This window comes from Periplaneta americana, chromosome 15 (assembly GCF_040183065.1).
Source record: "Periplaneta americana isolate PAMFEO1 chromosome 15, P.americana_PAMFEO1_priV1, whole genome shotgun sequence".
Taxonomy (NCBI): Eukaryota; Metazoa; Arthropoda; class Insecta; order Blattodea; family Blattidae; genus Periplaneta; species Periplaneta americana.
The window spans coordinates 36,066,506-36,087,641 of NC_091131.1; the positions used below are offsets into that span (position 1 = coordinate 36,066,506).

The 21,136-nt window shown below is 34.8% G+C and overlaps 1 long non-coding RNA gene and 1 other non-coding gene across 2 annotated transcripts in view; both read right to left on the reverse strand.

The window, feature by feature from the left end:
* Positions 1–21,136, reverse strand: part of LOC138715628 (uncharacterized) — a 157,252-nt gene that overhangs the window by 122,559 nt on the left and 13,557 nt on the right. The gene's annotated exons all lie outside the window — the stretch shown is intronic.
* TRNAS-GCU (transfer RNA serine (anticodon GCU)) lies at positions 11,363–11,434 on the reverse strand. The gene has a single exon. It is a non-coding gene; the product is annotated as a tRNA-Ser (tRNA).

Sequence of the window (21,136 nt, forward strand, 5' to 3'; positions counted from 1 at the left end):
CATCTTGGACACGTAAGGTTTTGAAACTGGACATCCAGCGCTGAAGCATTGCGGGCAGTCTAATTCCAGGCTAAGATCGTTTCGTAGACTAAATATTAGAACTCCCACATCTCCATGGACGGAAATATACAGACGTAAAGTTTGGTTAAAATTTCCCTTCTAGGGGTTAGAGATTTTCTAATAATCTGAAGCAATGTTGGTACCCCTGGAGGATCTCGGGGAATGTGTGTATGTGTGTGGTTCAATTAAAACTTGATGTTGTTCTTACGTCCGTCCGCCTTGCCTCCCCACCCACCCTCCCAGCCTGTCCGCCATTTTGTGAACACACAGCAAAAGCTTATGATGTACCCCAGCTACTCTTCTGATACCACCGTCCTTGCTTTCCTGAATAACTTGAGCAGATTATATATCCCCCCGCAACCCCCCCACACACTGTGCTGCTCGCTGCCTCTCTTTTCGTGTTTTGCTCCTCTGCTGTTACTGTTATCTTCTTATCTAATGTTTTAACTTCCTCCTCTTCGCGCATTTTAATTTTCGTTGCTTTTGTCTTCTCGCGCAAGAGCTCCTTTATTCCACGACTTTGTTTTTGTTACAAGGCCCCTGTTTTCTGCTACTTATGCGACCAGACTTACACCCAACTTCACGCCACTCTCTATTAATTAATAACAACGATAGCTACTGTAAAAGACTGCGAAAGAAACTCCGTGATGGCGACGACGGCGCCTGCTACATAACATGTCTTGTCGATAACATGCAGTTGTAGTCCTTTGCCTTCTCATTAAAATAATTGAATTATGAATTAATTATTCTCCAGTTATCCATATCCTTTTATTTCACTAATTTACCTTTCCTTGTCTCCTTTCTTCTAGCTATCTTCTTTTATTTTCTTTCAAGTCATTATTTTTGACTTCACATTTCTCCTGCTGTCTACGTAGACTAAATATCAATAAGTCTTCTATTGCTCCCAACACTAAAGGTCAACAATTGAGGGAGATCTTGCGGAACAGAAGTTTTGAATCGTGGTGTAAATTACCTCATAAGGGCAAAGGTGTTGTCCTGTATTCTGAGTGCCCCAAGGCAAATTCCTGGATGTCTCAAAAGCAAATTTATCAATTTCAGAATGCATTAATGCAATTAAAATATCCAGCTATCTATCTACGGTTAGATCTGTGCTCGGCAGAAGTTTCAACACAATCCGTTGTCGCCATCCCGGCTGCAACGAGATGGAAACTCTTGGTCACGTGTTGGGGTTCTGTCGAAAAACGGAGCTGCTGCGCAACAATCGACACCATAAGGCCAGGACCGGTATTGCTGATGTCCTCAAGCGTCGTGGATGGGAAGTATACGAGGAGATCCACTGCGTTTCATCCTTAGATTCGAACAGAAGAGCAGATACTGCAGCCATCCACAGGACTCAATCTAAGGGAATAGTCCTTGATCCTACAAACCGGTTTGAGAGGGATGCCCTGCAGGCAAAACACGTTGATGAGGAGAAGAAATCCATTTATGAGTCCTGCATCCTTTCACTAAGTGAGAAATATAACATTCCCACTAGTCAGTGGAGTGTTTCTGGTCTTTTGTTTGGTGCACGTGGCACACTTCCTAAATTCACATGTGATATTTTAAAAACCCTCGGACTCCGATTTTTTTGAAATTCAAAAAATTTTGTTGAATGTTATTAAGGATTCAATCCAAATATTACATTACCATTCATATTTTGGCCATTGATGATACTGTTGGGTTTGCATTTCTCTGATTTTTTACTAAACAATTCCTGTCTTTCTAAATTATTCTGCAGTGCTTTTATTCTGGATCTTTATGGTCACCCTCATTGAGGGCAGATTATTTTCTTTATATATTTTTATATTGCTTCTAGATTATTTTTTCCTTAGTTTATTTATCGCATTTTTTGCTTTCTTCTGTCTTCATTCTTTCCATTATTTTTTCTTAGTTTTTTGTCCTTTCTTTCTTTTATGTCTTTCTTCTTTCCATTCTCGTTTCTTTGACCTTTTAATGTCTTCTTTAGCTTTCTCTTTCTTTTTTTCTTTCTTTATTTTATTTTCTTATTCATTTCATTCATTGTTCTGCCTAAGGGCGAGTCTTTCACTGCAAATCCAGCATTCTCCAATCTTTCCTATTTTCTGCTTTCCTCTTCGTTTCCTTATATGATCCATATATCTTAATGTCGTCTACCATCTGATATCTTCTTCTGCCCCGAACTCTTCTCTCGTTCACCATTCCTTCCAGTGCATCCTTCAGTAGGCAGTTTCCTCTCAGCCAGTTACCCATCCAGTTCCTTTTCCTCTTCCTGATCAGTTTCAGCATCATTCTTTCTTCACCCACTCTTTCCAACACAGCTTCATTTCTTATTCTGTTTGTCCACTTCACACGCTCCATCCTTCTCCATATCCACATTTCAAATGCTTCTATTCGCTTCTCGTCACTTCGTCGTAATGTCCATGTTTCTGCCCCACACAAAGCACTATGCTAGTCTCTTGCTTAGTTCTTTTTCCAGAAGTCTGCAGAAAATGCTCCTTTTCTTTTCTTATACAGTAGAACCTCTATTATCCGTGGTAATGAAGGGGATGGGCTGAACGGTTAATCGAAAAAATCGGATAATCCGTATCATTAAATATTTTCGTAAATTTAGTCAATAATATTTACACTTTCGTAATTCCGTTCGTTTAACATGCTAAGTACTGGATCAGAAGTTCACTAATTTAAGTAGGATTGTCAACGACGGGTTTTAAATGGGCAAGGAATCTCCTTGTAATGGCTGTCTGTGGAAAGATATGGGTAGTGGAGGTCTCGTGTTGTAGATTTACATACTTTATACACTCAAATTTCATATTCTGATGCGAGATGAGCCACGTTTTTTCTTTCCCTAAACTAGTCAAATATTTACACTTTTTTTTTTTCGATTCTTAACACAATGAGATTCCTTTCGACACCCGTAGAAAACATTTCATATAGGTAGCAGTTATACAGTACCACAATTCGAACAGTAGATATACTGTGTAAGGAAAAAGGCTTGTAATAACACTCTCTAGAAAAAAAATAACGTGCTAATACAATGTACAGTACTTCATATAATTCTGCAGAAAAAAAGCGAGAGAAAGACAGACGGATAATCCACCACTCGGTTAATAGGGTGACGGATATTCGGGATTCTACTGTATATAATTTTGATTTATTTGTTATTGTTCCGTCAACTGTCCGATATAGTAAGTTTATAATACAATATAATTACACATTAATTTACTTAATATGTACAAATATATTATTATACAAAAATATATTGATACAGAATAGAAGGACACAAATACTCTGCACCAAAGTGAAACTGGTGATAAGTTTATATAATGAAGAGAGACTTGAAGAATCTAAATGTGTTTTTTCTGTATCATTCACAGTTTCAGAGGAAATCGTTATGTTTCTATGAAACGTTTGGCAACAGCACTGCTACTGCAATAACTGCAGCAAGTGCGGTGTGCACTCCTTACTTCCCTCCCCCTCTTCTGTATAACTTATTTTATTTCAAGGAGTGCAGTTCGGTGGCTCCTTTGAACACCCACTTACAGATTTATAACTTCCTGCACAAACAACTCTGACAATTCCATCCTGTCCCCTCGTCCCAACATTGCACAGTTGCCACAATCCTGGTGACCCTCGAAATTATCCAGTGAAACTGACGAGATTCTTGGAATTCGGAAAAGATGCGACAACTCTGCCTCCACGTGGATTTGAGGGGAGCCTGTCAATTCTCCTGAACGAGGGTTGTGATTGGTTACTGACAGGAGAAGACAAGATTTCCGTCACAGTAAGGAAGACATTTATTTATGACAACCAATTAGTAGGGGGGGCAGTAGAAGGTCTGTCGGCAAAGTCCTTTCTATGAAACTGCACTCCATGAAATAAAATAAGGTATAATACCATCGCCGGCGATGGTTGTACTCAGTCGGAGACATGCGACAGTGCGCTTCGTTGCAAGATTTATTTTAACGATTTTCGCAATTATTCAATTTAAATTCATGGCTAAACGGTTTAATTAAAAAAATTCAAGACATTAACTGTTCAGATTATTTTCACCTATCTGCTTGTATAAAAATCAGCCATTTCTCTCGGGCCGTTACAGCAATAGGGCGCTGCAAACATTGGGCAAAGACCGTTCCCACTCATTTTCCCAAATTCGCATTCCCGAATGGACGTTTTCTCGAAGCTACCTTTTCCCGAATTTTATTTTCCCGAAACCAAGTTTTCGAAGCCACGGTCCACAATATCATTTACTATTCAGTTTCCCGAATATATTATACAAGGAATTCCCCAACATTTGATTTCTTTGATGTCACGTAGGGGAGATAGGGGCAGGTTGGCTACAGAGGCAGGTTGGCACACAAGTTTTATTTCGTTGTTTATGCGATGGATTGCAGCACCACGCAGACAATATGATCCCTGCTTTATAAAGCATGGTCCACGGAAGCGTCAGACTTTTGTAGCAAGCGGTACAAGAAGGAAGCCATAAAGATGTTTTTGCAGTAAGATAAGTAAATTTCACCAGCTCGTGATTATTTTTTTAACTATAGGCCTACTCGCATTTAAATACATTTATTTTAACATTATTTCCGTTCTCGTTCTCGTTGTCGTTTCCGTTCCCGGTTTATTGTGAACCAGCCTTTAGTTGGGAGGCCGGAGGGAAAAATACCTTTGGGGTGGCCGAGACGTAGATGGGAGGATGATATTAAAATTGATTTAAGGGAGGTGGTATATGATGATAGAGAGTGGATTAATCTTGCACAGGATAGGGACCGATGGCGGGCTTATGTGAGTGCGGCAATGAACCTTCGGGCTCCTTAAAAGCCAAGTAAGTACGTAGTCTAAGTAAGAAATGAATTTTGGAAAAATTGAAATCAAATAAATCGGGAAAATTCTGTCGGGAATGTGGATTCGGGAATTTTGTATTCGGGAAAATTGAGAGAAAAACTAGAGAAAAACTTATTAAACACAGATAAATATTTAACTTGAATTAATTTCCAAAGTACAACTACTCTAATCTAACTTAATAATAACAATAAAAACAGCTATAGACGATAGACGTTAGGGATGAAGCTTATTGGACCAAATGTCCTGTAAAGATTACTGTATATGCACTTTGACTTATAATTTAAAATTTGTTCAAAGGCTGATGTCATTCTGAATTCTTCCAAAATCTCTAGGGCCTAAATTTGTTTCTTGAAGCCGTTTCATTTGTAACCTGGTGGCCTTCTTAAATAATTCATTTCCGCCGCATTTATTCTTGACTTATCTTTTGTCTTGATTGTAATAATAATAATAATAATAATAATAATAATAATAATAATAATAATAATACAATTAATGAAACATGAATATCAAATATTATTTATAATAAAAATGTAGGTCAACAGTTTAAGTGAAGAGCAGTAGGAGTGTCGTTTATTAAATCGAAATTGATAATAACCGTACTCATAGTAGCCTACTATACAACAAATTGAAACTAATAATGATGGTGACACTGAGCGTTGGATCGGCATCGCTTGATTGCGAGATCGCCCGCTGCATAGAAACGAAAGGTCCATCCGCTAATGCGATTTCTATATTGTGGTCTGAACAAAAACGTCATCAATGACTAACTGCGATCGTATTGATTGTGCGTCCCCCGCCGGTTTGTTTTAATGATAATTCATAATTCCCACAGGGGTGTACAGAGCACCAAACAAGCCAAGTACCAAACTACAGATGTAAAGTCAACATTTCATACAGTAGTGCTCCGTATTCCAGTGGAAATTACTGGACTTCTCATTTCTTTGCAAGATGAGCATTCGCGACCAAAAATAAAAATTTTATTTTAGAAATGTCCTAAAACACTACCTATTAAAGCTTTTACAAGCTGATTGAGTACTTCAGAAAAGATATACAAACTAATGAATAAGTATTAACACTCCTGGTCCTTGGTATTGATACTGAGTTGACATACTTAAGGTTTCCTTAAGGCTTACTTATTAACTCTTAATTTTATATATAATGTTTAGTACCAATCCCCAATCCTCATTAATAATATGTATAATCCCTTATTAAGTGAATTGATTATTACAGGATGTAACTAAAATGTATGTCAAAATTTTAGAGACATATTTCTCTCACATATAGGATGAAAAAATTTAATGTGAACGTTGATCCGGAAACGCTTTATTTCCTTTTTACAGCCATTTTTCTACAATTCTGCTTACATTGTATGATGCGGTATATTATGGAAAAAAATAGCATACCACATGAAAATGTCAATATTTTCTTTCTTCTGTTGCACCGTGTGGCGTTAGCAATACGACGAAACACGTACTTCACGCACGATGGAGCTTCTGCTCATTTCAGTGTCAATGTTCGTCGATTTCTAAATAAAAGATTCATTGACAGACAGGTAGAGATAAACCAATTCCTTGGCCTCTGCGCTCTCCGGACCTAAACCCACTAGACTTTTATTCGTGGGGTAATTTAAAAGAACTTATGTATAGAACCACGCTACAAGATGAAGAGTCTCTTCGAGCCCGTATTTTGGAAGACGAGACGATACGACATTCTCCAAGGATACATTAGCGTATACGGGATTTAATGCGACGGTAGATTCATGCATGTATCCATGATAACAGGAGCCTTTTTGAGCACTTCCTGTAAGACAGGTTTCCGTGAGGTATGCTATTTTTATTTAATAATGTACCACATCGTACAGTATAAGCAGAGTTGTAGAAAAAGGGCTGTAACAAAGGAAATAAAGCGTTTCCGGACTAATGTTCATATACTATTTTTTTCATCCTCTGTATGATAGGAATATGTCCCTAAAGTTTTGACATACATTTTAATTATACCCTGTATATTGCAACTAACATTTTTTATTATTATTTAATTTTTTAGTTCACATAGTTACGAAAAACCTTTATATATTTGCAAAAGGGCTGTTAATGTAGCTATACTAATAATGACTATGTTAATTATATATTTCTATTTGAAATTTCAATGTCCACATTCTGCTTCTGTGTAATAGAAAATTAATTACTAATATTTCACCGCATCTCAGTCAACCATATAAAAATCATAATTCATTATTTATTTTTTATTCTTTCCATCTTCTCTTTTCCTTCTTTTAGTGCTTTTGTTTTTCATTTCACTTAATTTTTTCCCTTCTTTCTTGAAGCTTCTTATTTCTTCTTTCTTTCAAACTTTCTTCTTAATTTTTATCCTTCTACCTTCTTTGTCCTCACTCCTTTCTTTTCTACATTTCAGTTCTTCTCCAATTCTTTCTTTCTTATTTTTTTTTCTTTCTCTCTTATTTTCCCCTTCGTTCCGTATCCTTTTGACACAAAATGTCTATATGACATGACAGTTGTTAATAGGAAGTGGCAACGTCGTAATACGTAAAAACATAATACACTCACAGTCAATTATAATTATACCTACCTTGCACTCCTTGAAGATTAAATCGTAGGTAGTAATGGTTTCGTTATCTTAGGCACAAACTTTGTTATTATTTTCTATAGGCCTACTTGTTAATTACAGGCGAAGGGTTTTTAAACATAATACAAACTGTAATAGTCGGCCGTGCAAAGCAAGCTGGGAGTCCACACCCTACAAAGTCCTTTGTCCTGATGAGACTGGGTACTAGAAATGAACAACAATCGAGAAATCAAGACTAATAGCGCCCGCAAAGCCGAAAACCCGCACGACAGTGTTGTATACGTCGCGTCGTAGACTGCTTGTGAGTGTTTCGAGACGCCGAGATTGATCACTCCCGAAGTCCGAACGTCAAGCAGCCTTGAATCGCAACAGTTGTTTATACCTGACTGAACTTTTATCTACTTTGGCAACTGTTATATATCTATAAACAATCAAGTAGCCTATTTTAAATATCATCTCTACCTTCCAGTGTATAATAATCCGTTGCTTAGTCTTTATTTATTTACTAGGCCCTTATTAAATGGCTAGGAATTTTCTTTTCATATGTTTGAGATCAGGTGTGCAATCCCAAATAAAAAGATATTAACGTTATGTTTTATGTTTCTTAGAAATGTAAATTTATTTGAGAATTGTTTTTTTTTTCTATTTATATAACCATAGGTAATGTAATATATAGAACCAGAACATTTTGAAAACTAAGATACTGTTCTGTTTTGTCTTTTTGTCTCATTTAAACATTTATAATGTTATTTATTTCAATGAGGCATGCTATTCAAAGTTACGAAACTTTTCCACGCCGACCAAATGCTATATCGAGAATGATGAGCGAGACTCGAAGCGCACGAGAATGACGAGACGAGACTCGAAAGACAAATGCAACGAACACAGCGAGCGAGAGCGGCAGTTAGTTTTGTTCATCTCTACTGGGTAGGTACACAAAATTTAACCCCGATCAGGCGCGTTGGTGGATAATGTGGCTTAATTTTAGTTTAGTTTTTTTTTTTTTGTGATAGGCTTCTGAGACACGTTAACGCGGAAGTCTGCTAGCTATTTTTCCATTGTTGTCCCTCACATGTGTTGCTGTAATAATCTCGGAAACACGTGTTTATAATATTTCATTGTTCAAAGAGATATGTATGTATCATTGTCTACCCACTTCACTTGCGTAATTCGGTTTCCGCATATTGCGGATAGGTGGCAGGATTGTGACCCATTTTCAAGTTGCACATCACTTCGGTGGGCCACGCTATGCATGATGTGTATCTGTGGAGAGTTATGTCGTGTACTGGGGTGAGATTGATGATGACGATGAGGGAGGTATAAGGGGAAACCCGGTGCCGGCACGTAGCCTACTCTTGTCGAATAACATCAAGGGGACCGCCAGGTTTAACGACCCCGTCCGACAGACGAATCACTATCAACAGTGACATATGCCTTCTCTTCATATGCACTGCGGAGAGATTTTGGATTTAGCCAAGGAATATTGGTGCACAATCTAGTGATTAGAAGTTTTGCACCACCACCTCTCCTAGTCCCGAGATAGAAATGTTACACGAAAATGTCTGACCCCGCCGAGAATTGAACCCGGGACGGCTAGTCTGAAGGTAGACGCGCTACCACAGGGCTAATTCGGCGGACTTCAAAGATATTCTCTGTAATTCTTTGACAGAGAACTCAACGCGTATTGTCGTGTTACTGTAAATGGGAGCAACTTTTAGTCGCGTTACTGTTAATGCACAGTCTAGTATATACAGTCACGAAGCTCAATATGTAGAGAATATGCATCCATAGATAGTTGCTAATCACTAGGTTCGCTACTATCGCCTCATTACAGAGAAAGCGAAATAGTGACGGCAAAGTCTATTGTTTCTAATACCCTCAAAACTCAAACTTCGTGATTGTATATACTAGACTGTGGTTAATGCGAGCAACTTTTATTAGACTTAAGAAATTAATACACTACAAGGTCCTAAAGGATGAGATAAATCTATTCAGCAACGGTTACACTACGGCGTGTTGAATAATCCAAATATTTCTGTTCTTTTACTGGAGAACAAAAACAAATTAGAAGAAACTATTTAAGCCTATAGTAATTAATCTAATGTAGAAATAGGAAATATTATTGAAACCGAAGAAGAAAGAAAGAAAGAAAGAAAAAAGGGAAGAAAGAAAGAAAGAAAGAAAAAAGGGAAGAAAGAAAGAAAGAAAGAAAGAAAGAAAGAAAAGAAAGAAAGAAAAAACAGAGAGGAAAGAAAGAAACAAGAAAGAAAAACGAAAGAAAGATAAAAGAAAGAAAGAAGAAAGAAAGAAAAGAAAGAAAGAAAAAAGAAGGAAATAAAGAAAGAAAAAGAAAGAAAAAAAAGAAAAAAAGAAAAAAAAGAAAAAAAGAAGGAAAGAAAGAAAACAGAAAGGAAGAAGGAAGAAAGAAGAAAGAAAAAAGAAAGAAAGGAGAAAGAAGTAAAAACTAGTGGTAAAGAAAAAAGAAGTGGAAGAAAGTAGGAAAGAAAGAATGAATGGCAATGAAAAAAAAAAGAGCAGAAAGAAACCAGAGCAGTGGTTCCTAAATTTTGAGTTCGAGGACACCTTTCATATGATGTTGCCAGACTCCTTAACACACAAACTTTATACTTTTGCTTAGTTACAAGGTGAGAAAATATTTTCGTGTACGTAAGCTAGCCTATTTATTTTTCTCTTTACAAATTATTATAAAGTCAAGTTTAGTTTACAAATTTTACAAAAAATAGCTTTGTTAATAATAAAAGCTATATAACAAAGTCTACATTTATTGCTGGAATTGAATTATATTTTGTTATATTTTTCATAATGAGATAAATAAAATTTTAGTTTGGAAACTCATCAGAGGATCCCTGACTATTAGGTCTCGGACCCCCAGGAGCCCGCTGACCACAGTTTACGAATTACTGAATTATAACACGTAAAATAACTCTACGTTGGATTGTTACTGTATAACAAACTGTGATCTGAAAATGTTTAACCTTAAACAGTTCTTTGATTATGGCAATGATATAACAGTAATAAATATGTTCGTGGAATTCGTCCTATCCTGTGAGGTCACAGGGCATTTGGAAGATACGGGCTGGGATCAATAATTGTGTCGACCATAATTGCCCCCCAGCTGCGTAATTAAAAGGGATCAAAGACTCTCATCTCCTCAGAGATCGCGATGAGAAAATTCTATATTGTCTAATTTGTCCAATTGCTGTCATTAGATGGTTCTAGTGGGATGAGACGGAATAAGTGATGATACTTGTCCTGTTAGACATGCATTTTAATTGGCAGAAAGAGTTACGTAATGAAGTGGAGCTAGGAATGTCCCTGTATGTATGTATGTATGTATGTATGTATGTATGTATGTATGTATGTATGTATGTATGTATGTATGTATGTATGTATGTATGTATGTATGTATGTATGTATGTATGTGTGTATATAATGCTTACTTTGTATCAAGTTATGCCTATAATTATGTAATATAAGATACTGTATGGTTATATTGATGGATAAATATATAGATAACAGTTTGACGGATGGATATATGAATGAATGGATGGATGGATTCATAAATGAATGGATGGAATTTTGGTATGAAATATTGCTGAATAGATGAACAGGTTGATAAAAAAAAGGAATTGAACAGTGTAACTGATGAATGGATGGATTGATGGATGGGTAGGTGGATGGAAGGAATTTTGATATGAAATATTGGTAATAGATGGATACATTGATGGATAAACATGCGAACAAAAAACCTGACCATGGATGGATGGATTTTAAGGGGTTTTGGCTTGAAATATTGACAGGTAGATGGATATGCAAATCAAGATTTCAGGTATAACTCCCTGTAAAGTTGATTTGAATAATTTCGAGGGAAAAATTGTTCCGGAGCCGGGTATCGAACCCGGGACCTTTGGTTTAGCGTACCAACGCTCTACCACTGAGCTACCCGGGAACTCTAACCGACACCGATCCAATTTTTCCCTCTATATCCACAGACCTCAAAGTGGGCTGACAACCGTCAAGCAACCAACTTCGAGTGCACACTAACTCCGTGTGACTTAAATTATGTGGATATAGAAGGAAAAATTGGATCGGTGTCGGTTAGAGTTCCCGGGTAGCTCAGTGGTAGAGCGTTGGTACGTTAAACCAAAGGTCCCGGGTTCGATACCCGGCTCCGGAACAATTTTTCCCTCGAAATTATTCAAATCAACTTTACAGGGAGTTATACCTGAAATCTTGATTTGCATAATACACGTCACTGTTCGTTAACAGAAAACCACAATTTAAGTCACACGGAGTTAGTGTGCACTCAAAGTTGGTTGCTTGACGGTTGTCAGCCCACTTTGAGGTCTGTGGATATAGAGGGAAAAATCGGATCGGTGTCGGTTAGAGTTCCCGGGTAGCTCAGTGGTAGAGCGTTGGTACGTTAAACCAAAGGTCCCGGGTTCGATACCCGGCTCCGGAACAATTTTTCCCTCGAAATTATTCAGGTAGATGGATAGATTGAAGGTTTAAGAGATGGAGGGAAATTTGACGGGTTGATATATGAACGGACAGAAGGATAAACGGAGGGTGGGTGGATGGTTAGATGGCTGAAAAGAAGATTGACTTGGAATATCGGTCACTGATGGCTAGATTGATGGATCAACAGATAAACGAACAATTTAAAGGGTGGATGGATAGATGGATGGATGACAGGAAAAAGGGATTGATAGAACGTTTTAATAGAAAGATAGATATGTTGATGACTGAACAGACGGAGAAATGGTTTGACGGATGGATAGAAAAAAGATTGGCATGACATATAGATGCGTAGATGGATAGATTAATTAATGAATAGGCTAGATAGACGAAAAATTAGCTGACGAAGAGACGGACGGACAAATGGATGGATGGAAGTTTGTCAGGTCATATAAATGAACAAATATAAAGGTTGTAAGTTGAATAGATTAATAGATTGATCAGTGAACAAGTAGCCGATTTCACAAGTGAATGAAAGCAAACGTTTCAGAAGTGGATAACTTATGTGGATTGATGAATAATTGGATTTGTAGACGGATTAAACTCAAAGGTATTTGACGACCAAATACCCAAATTACTTTATGAATGAATGGATGGATGAACGAGAGGACCACCTGTATGGGTGATTGCATGGATGTATGACTGGATGATTGGATGGACAGACGAACCAACGAACAATCGGTTGCAATACGTGGTTGCACGAATGTACGAATAAGTAGACTAAGTAGCTGGACTAACGAACGAGCAATACGTTTTATAGATGATTGGGCGAATATAAGTTATAAACGGACGAGAAGTTGGAAGGGTGATTTGGTTGTATAGGTAGACTAATTGGGTGGCTGTATGAATATGTGAGTAGCCTAGTTGGAAGTACAAACTACCAAACAATCGGTTGTATAGGTGATTGGACTGGTGTATGAATGGACGAGTATGTGGACTGACGGACGGATGTAGGAATGGAGGGTAGTTGGACGGACGGATGAACGATCGGTTGTATGTGACTGAATGGGTGGGTGAACAAAAGATTAGTTGTATGGGTGATTGGACGATTGCTGACTATGGAAGGGCGAGTAGTTGGACAAACCAACAAATGATCCGGTTGTATAGCTGATTGGACGAATATATGAAAGGGCGAGTAGTTGAATGGACGAACAAATGATCCGGTTGTATAGCTGATTGGGCGAATATATGAAAGGGCGAGTAGTTGAATGGACGAACAAATAATAATAATAATAATAATAATAATAATAATAATAATAATAATAATAATAATGATTTATTTTAGCTAGCAGAGTTAAGGCCGTAAGGCCTTCTCTTCCACTCAACCAGCAAAAGTATATATACATATGCATGAACTTACACAGAATTCAACAATTTGATTTAGATGAGAGTTACATGTATACAAGAGTTATTTACGAATTAAACAACGAAATACTATGAACTATTAATTAAACACTGAAATAAACTGTGTAGCAGAAGTAAGCTAAAATATATAGAATGTTAATATATTTCAAATAATATTAGATAATAGAAAGAGATTATTATGAGACAATTTTGAAAATACAGCACTATCAGGATGATGTCTAAAGAAAGAAGTAACAATGTAGTCAGTGATAGTTTAAATCAGTATGATTGGAGTGAAATGCTAATAAGGTTATCTTTTAAGCTGTTCTTAAAGGTGTTTATTATCTTGCAGCCCCTAATACTTTGTGACAAGGAATTCCATTGACGCGAGGTGGATACTGTAAAAGATGATGAATAACAAGATGTTCTATGAAGAATTATATTTAGCGTGCCACAGATAAGTGATCTGGTATTTACGTCGTGGTTAGAGTATAGATAAGAGAAACGAGACGAAATGTAATTTGGTGTTGAAGTGTGCAGAATTCGAAAGAGTAAAGACAAAGAGTGTAAATGATCCGATTATATAGCTGATTAGACGAATATATGAAATGGCGAATAGTTGAACGGACGAACAAATGATCCAGTTGTATAGCTGATTGGACGAATATATGAAAGGGCGAGTAGTTGAATGGACGAACAAATGATCCGATTATATACTGTAGCTGATTAGACGAATATATGAAATGGCGAATAGTTGAACGGACGAACAAATGATCCGGTTCCATAGCCGATTGGACGAATATATGAAAGGGTGAGTAGTTGAATGGACGAACAAATGATCCTGTTGTATAACTGATTGGACGAATGTATGAAAGGGCGAATAGTTGAACGGACGAACAAATGATCCGATTGTATAGCTGATTGGACGAATGTATGAAAGGGCGAATAGTTGAACGGACGAACAAATGATCCGGTTGTATAGCTGATTGGATTATTGTAGATTATGAAAGTGCGTGTAGTTGAACGGACGAGCAAACGTTTCGGTTGTGTAAGTGGTTAGACGAATATACGATAGGGTGAGTAGTTGAACTGACGAACAAGCGATCCGGCTATAGGCTGATTAGACGAATATATGATCGGACGAGTAGTTGGACGGATGAACAGTCCTATAGATGATTGGAGGAATGTATGAACGGGCGAGTAGTCGGACGGAAGGACGAATAAATAAACGAAGGGTAGGTTGTATAGGTGAATGTATGAATCGGCCTGTGGATGGATGGACGAACTAGCAGGTATATGGGTGATGGGATGGCTGTAATAAATGGTCTGCTGTATGGTTTGTTGGTCCGTGTACGAGCCGGTATCGAAGCTCCTGCAGATCTGCGCACTCGTTGAAATATTTGTGCTCGGGTGGTTCTCCCTAAGCCCCGCTGGAAAGAATGAGGGCCGGCCTGGAATGTGCATTAAGACGATACCGTTACAGCTTCACTAATTCAATTCCCAGCAGCTAACGAACTACATAAGTTGCCTAATTGGATTTAAAATTTCACGCTTCTTAGACAGCTATCAGGGCGAACTAAATGCGTTTGGGGTTTTTTGTTCCACAAATTTTAACGTAATTTCTGAGCGCCCCCTCTGTTCCCTCAGTTATATGTGCAAACACTTACGAACTACGTGGTTTGTGCTATGTCCTCATCCCAGGTGAAGCACTGTTGCATGTACACTTCAAAATTATCGGGAACACAATCAATACATACGTGTTTTGCCCTATCTTTAGTAACCAAAATTTTCTTCTTTCTTTTCTCATCTATTTTCTTCAACGTCATCATTAATTTCATTTTCGTCATAGGCCAATATCTTCTTTTAAATCTTCATCTTCGTTTTTTCCACAATCTCTCTTCATTTACTTTTTACTTTTAGACTACACTTCGTTTTCTTCAATCAATACAGTCATTTCTCTTGTATCATAATTATCTTCCCTCCTTATTCTTAAGATTCATCTTCTTCCTCTTGGTTATTTTTAGACACCGACTTACATTCATTATCTTCTTTCCTCTTTCTCTATCATGTTTCATTTTCTCTGTCAAATTTCATCGTCATTCTCTTCTCCTTTTCTTCCCCCTTATAATCTCTTCTTATATTACTTTTTTTTTCTGAAAAATATTTTCCTTTTGCATAACGATTTGAACTTCAAAATTTGTCACTAATGTACAACAATTTTCTTCCATTTAGTGTTTCTCTTCTACGTAACGATTTTCTTCTACACAATATTACGTCTTACATAACTTTTTCCTTTCACATGTTGCTTTCCTTCTTTGTAATGATTTTCTTCTGCATAACTTCTTTCTTCTAGGCCTATATAACGTTTCACTGATTCTCTTGTCCATGATGTTTTCTTCTGTGTACGGTTTTTTTCTGTAGCTTATAACCTGTTTTCCTCTGCTTAACATGTTTTCTTCTGCGTAATGATTTTCTTCTGCATAACTTTTTTCTTCAAGGCCTATATAACGTTTCACTGATTCTCTTGTCCATGATTTTTTCTTCTGCGTACGGTTTTTTTCTGTAGCTTATAACCTGTTTTCCTCTGCTTAACATGTTTTCTTCTGCGTAATGATTTTCTTCTGCATAACTTTTTTCTTCAAGGCCTATATAACGTTTCACTGATTCTCTTGTCACTGAAGTTTTCTTCTGCGTACGATTATTCTCTGTAACTTATAACGTGTTTTCCTCTGCATAACATGTTTTCTTCTGCGTAATGATTTTCTTTTGCGTAACTTTTTTTGCGTAACGTATTTTATTCTGCGTAACGATTTTTCTTTTGAATAACTTCATTTTTTCTTTTGAACAAAGTTTTTCTTTTGTATAATGTAGTATATAATGTTGTTATTCCGCATAACAATTTTCTTCTCCATAACGTTTTATTCTGCGTACGGTCATTTCCTGTATAACATATTTTCTACAGCATAACATATTTTCTACTGAGTAAAGATTTTTTTGCGTAAATTTTTCTTCTATTCAGCGCAAAGATTTTATTTTGCATAACATTTTTTTCATAACTCTGTTTCTTCCGCATGGCGTTTTTCTTCTACACAAAGTGTTTTTTTTTTCTGTAGAACGTTTCTATTCTACGTAACGATTTTCTTTTGCGTAACGATTTTCTTCTGCATGACATTTTTCTTGTGCATAATTTTATCTTCTGCTTAAAGATTTTATCTCGCGTAACCTGTCTTCTTCCGAATTACAGTTTTCTCCGATAGAGTCTAATGTTTTTTTCTCCATAACCATTTTCTCTTCTTGAAATTATTATTTTTTGTTTAACTTTTGTACTCTGCACAATATTTTTCTTCTGAACAACGTTACTCTTTCGTACAATATTTTTCTTCTGACCAAAGTTTCCCTTTAAGAGACATCTTTCTCCTTAATAACTTATTTTCTTATACATAAGGGTTTAGTGACTGGATTTATGATCTTTGTCTTGCAGTTATTTTTGGGGTAATTATTTTAACCTGTGACGTTGATCCATGCTATTCACATGGGCAAGATATTCCTTTTTTTTTTTTAAGAATGACTTCTACAAAATATAAACTATATAAACTGTTAAAATTATATACACAGTAGATATCGGTCTTCTGAATAAAATGTCTAGTGAAATTTAACTTAATTATTTCCTATAATTTTATTTTAAGTTGTAATGTACCACGTTTTTAAGGTTGATAGTAGTTTAATTATTATTTGTTTACATTTCTACTGAACGTGAATGACCTTGCGGCCAACACATACCAATACACAGCAGAGTAATACACGACTGCTTCAGCGTACGTATCGAGCGAAGTAAATTATTGTCTATTCTATTTTCTAAAATCTTAGGCTCACAGAACACATTTCTTTTCTGGAAAAACCTTGATAGTTGCAGAAGAACATTATTCGAACTTTTTATTCAGTTATTTATGATCTACCACCAACATTCAAATCATTTAGGTGAGAGTCGGGTAGTTTCGGACAGCGGGTAATATCGGCCAGTGAGTTTCTTTCATCTACCACACGATGATAGTACCTGATTGACATGGTTACGTTTCTGTGATGTCGCATAGAGAAACGTAGCCATGTCATTCAGGTACTACCATATGGTGGTAGATGAAAGAAACGCACTGTCCGATATTACCCGCTGTCCGATACTACCCGACTCTTCCCTACATCCTGTATTGTGTATTCATTATCGAGGAGTAAAGTCTCTATGCACTAAAGTTCCAGTGCTTGAAGTTTGCTGTTGTTTTTTATTGATGATTATGATAATGATAAGGACATGTAGTTCATAATTCTTAAGCGACAACATGATATGTACGTTTTATTGATGAAGGCGTCTCGACATTTTAATACCTGCCTGTGCAATCAACTAAATTTCAGTCTTTTGAAATATTCAGACTTCGAAGGAAAGAATGAAAATAGTTCAATAACATATTCTGATAGCATTTGGCTGGTTTCCGAACTCCAATTCTAAACTCTTCATTATATATAAGTAATTTAGAGTCCACGAAAACAAGTGCACGAAATCCCACAGGAAGACAGACCCCTTTTATTGATATCAGACCAATAAGAACTTAAGAGTATAAATTATTTTGAACAGAATTTTTACTGTATTGTCATAATTATACTTCCAGTACGTATTAATTCTAGGGCTACAGCTATCATGATGAAAAGCGAAAAGAATTATGTGTCACGGGAAATACACATTGGCAGAGGATTCATTTGTTCCGCAGTAATTCTGTTCTTTCATGTTGACCAATTTAAATAATTACTAGACCTCTTTATAGCTTATTTAGTTGAACCACCATTTTAAAATATGTCATCATCATAATCATCATCATCTTCTTCTTCTTCTTCTTCTTCTTCTTCTTCTTCTTCTTCTTCTTCACCACTAGCACTACAACTCTATAGGTTCTATAAGAGGTTTAAGGACATCCCTTCGAAAGAGATATTTTAATCCTGTCCTTACACTTATGTAAAATGCCCTGATGTTTATAAAGGGACCAAATGGCTGTTAAAAATGAAGATTTTTTTTTACTGCAAACCCGATCTGTCTATTTTTTAAACTGTGGATTATATAATAATTTTTCTGCTATGTAAACTTATATGAAAAATTACATTTTTTGTATGAAAAAATGAATTACTGCAGAATGGATGTATTTATATTAATGAATTTTGGAACAGAGTCAGAAATATACAATAAGGCTTCTTATGAAAATATTACTTTTTGTTTAAACAAATTTTGGCACCTCGTTCAAACATTAAAATCCAGATATTTTCTTTATTTCCTTTAGGAAAAATGTCCATTTTCTGAAATCCTCTTGAGTATGTAATTCGCAGCAAATTGACCCGGGACCGCCACTGTCTTTTACATCATAACATTGGGAGTTGTTAATACTGGTCAATCGGCTTATTCCATCAATTTTTGTAAACAGTTGTGGACTTTGCTACAAATATGGAAAGGTTACATTTCTAACTTGTAAACAAGTGAAAATGGGTCAAAATTCAGGAGTGTGTACATGAAATGACAGATTATTGGAATGTGGAAGAATGACGTCCGATAATATCTAACTCTGTGACTTTTATTTACATATTATTATGTATTTGTCTTTTTTTTCATTTTTCATTTGCATTTACACTTGTATCTTGCATTTGTATCTGTTGTATCTCTTTTTTCACGTTATCTCCAATTTTATATTGTTAGCAAATATTTGTACTGTCTATTGTAATTGGGGCTTTGCCCAATTATACACAGAAATAAATAAATAAATAAATAAATAAATAAATAAATAAATAAATAAATAAATAAATAAATAAGTAAATAAATAAATGAACAAGCACATGAATAAATGGATAGATAAATAAATAAATAAATAAATAAGCAAATAAACAGACAAATAAATAACCACATAAACAAACAATCAAATAAGCAAATAAACAAACAAATAAATAAGCAAATAAGCAGACAAATAAATAAGCAAATAAGCAGACAAATAAATAAGCAAATAAACAAACAAACAAATAAATAGGCAAATAAACAAACAAATAAATAGGCAAATAAACAAACAAACAAATAAGCAAATAAACAGACAAATAAATAAACAAATAAACAAACAAACAAATAAATAGGCAAATAAACAAACAAATAAATAAGCAAATAAGCAGACAAATAAATAAGCAAATAAACAAACAGACAAATAAATAAGCAAATAAACAAACAAATAAATAGGCAAATAAACAAACAAACAAATAAATAGGCAAATAAACAAACAAACAAGCAAATAAACAGACAAATAAATAAGCAAATAAACAAACAAACAAATAAATAGGCAAATAAACAAACAAACAAATAAATAGGCAAATAAACAAACAAACAAATAAGCAAATAAGCAGACAAATAAATAAGCAAATAAACAAACAGACAAATAAATAAGCAAATAAACAAACAAACAAATAAATAGGCAAATAAACAAACAAACAAATAAATAGGCAAATAAACAAACAAACAAATAAATAGGCAAAGAAATAAACAAACAAATAAGCAAATAAACAAACAAACAAATAAATAGGCAAATAAACAGACAAACAAATGAGCAAATAAACAGACAAATAAATAAGCAAATAAACAAACAAACAAATAAGCAAATAAGCAGACAAATAAATAAGCAAATAAACAAAGAAACAAATAAATAGGCAAATAAACAAACAAATAAATAGGCAAATAAACAAACAAACAAATAAGCAAATAAGCAGACAAATAAATAAGCAAATAAACAAAGAAACAAATAAATAGACAAATAAACAAACAAATAAATAGGCAAATAAACAAACAAACAAATAAGCAAATAAGCAGACAAATAAATAAGCAAATAAACAAAGAAACAAATAAATAGACAAATAAACAAACAAATAAATAGGCAAATAAACAAACAAACAAATAAGCAAATAAACAGACAAATAAATAAGCAAATAAACAAACAAACAAATAAGCAAATAAACAAACAAATAAATAAGCAAATAAACAAACAAATAAGCAAATAAACAAACAAATAAGCAAATAAACAAACAAATAAATAAGCAAACAAGGAAACAAATAAATAAATAAGCAAATAAACAGACAAATAAATAAGCAAATAAACAAACAAACAAATAAGCAAATAAACAAACAAATAAATAAGCAAACAAGGAAACAAATAAATAAATAAATAAGCAAATAAACAGACAAATAAATAAGCAAATAAACAAACAAACAAATAAGCAAATAAACAAACAAATAAATAAGCAAATAAACAAACAAATAAGCAAATAAACAAACAAATAAGCAAATAAACAAACAAATAAGGAAATAAACAAGCAAATAAGCAAATAAAGAAACAAATAAATAAGCAAATAAACAAACAAACAAATAAATAGGCAAATAAACAAACAAACAAACAAATAAGCAAATAAACAAATAAATAAGCAAACAAACAAATAAATTAGCAAATAAACAAACAAACAAATAAGCAAATAAACAAACAAATAAATAAGCAAATAAACAAACAAACAAATAAATAGGCAAATAAACAAACAAACAAATAAATAAGCAAACAAATAAATAAATAAGCAAATAAGCAAATAAATAAGCAAACAAGGAAACAAATAAATAAGCAAATAAACGAATAAATAAATAAATAAGCAAACAAACAAACAAATTAATTAATTACTAAATAAATAATTTTCCTTTATTTTAAAGACTATAATTTAAGTGTACTTGTTTTCACAA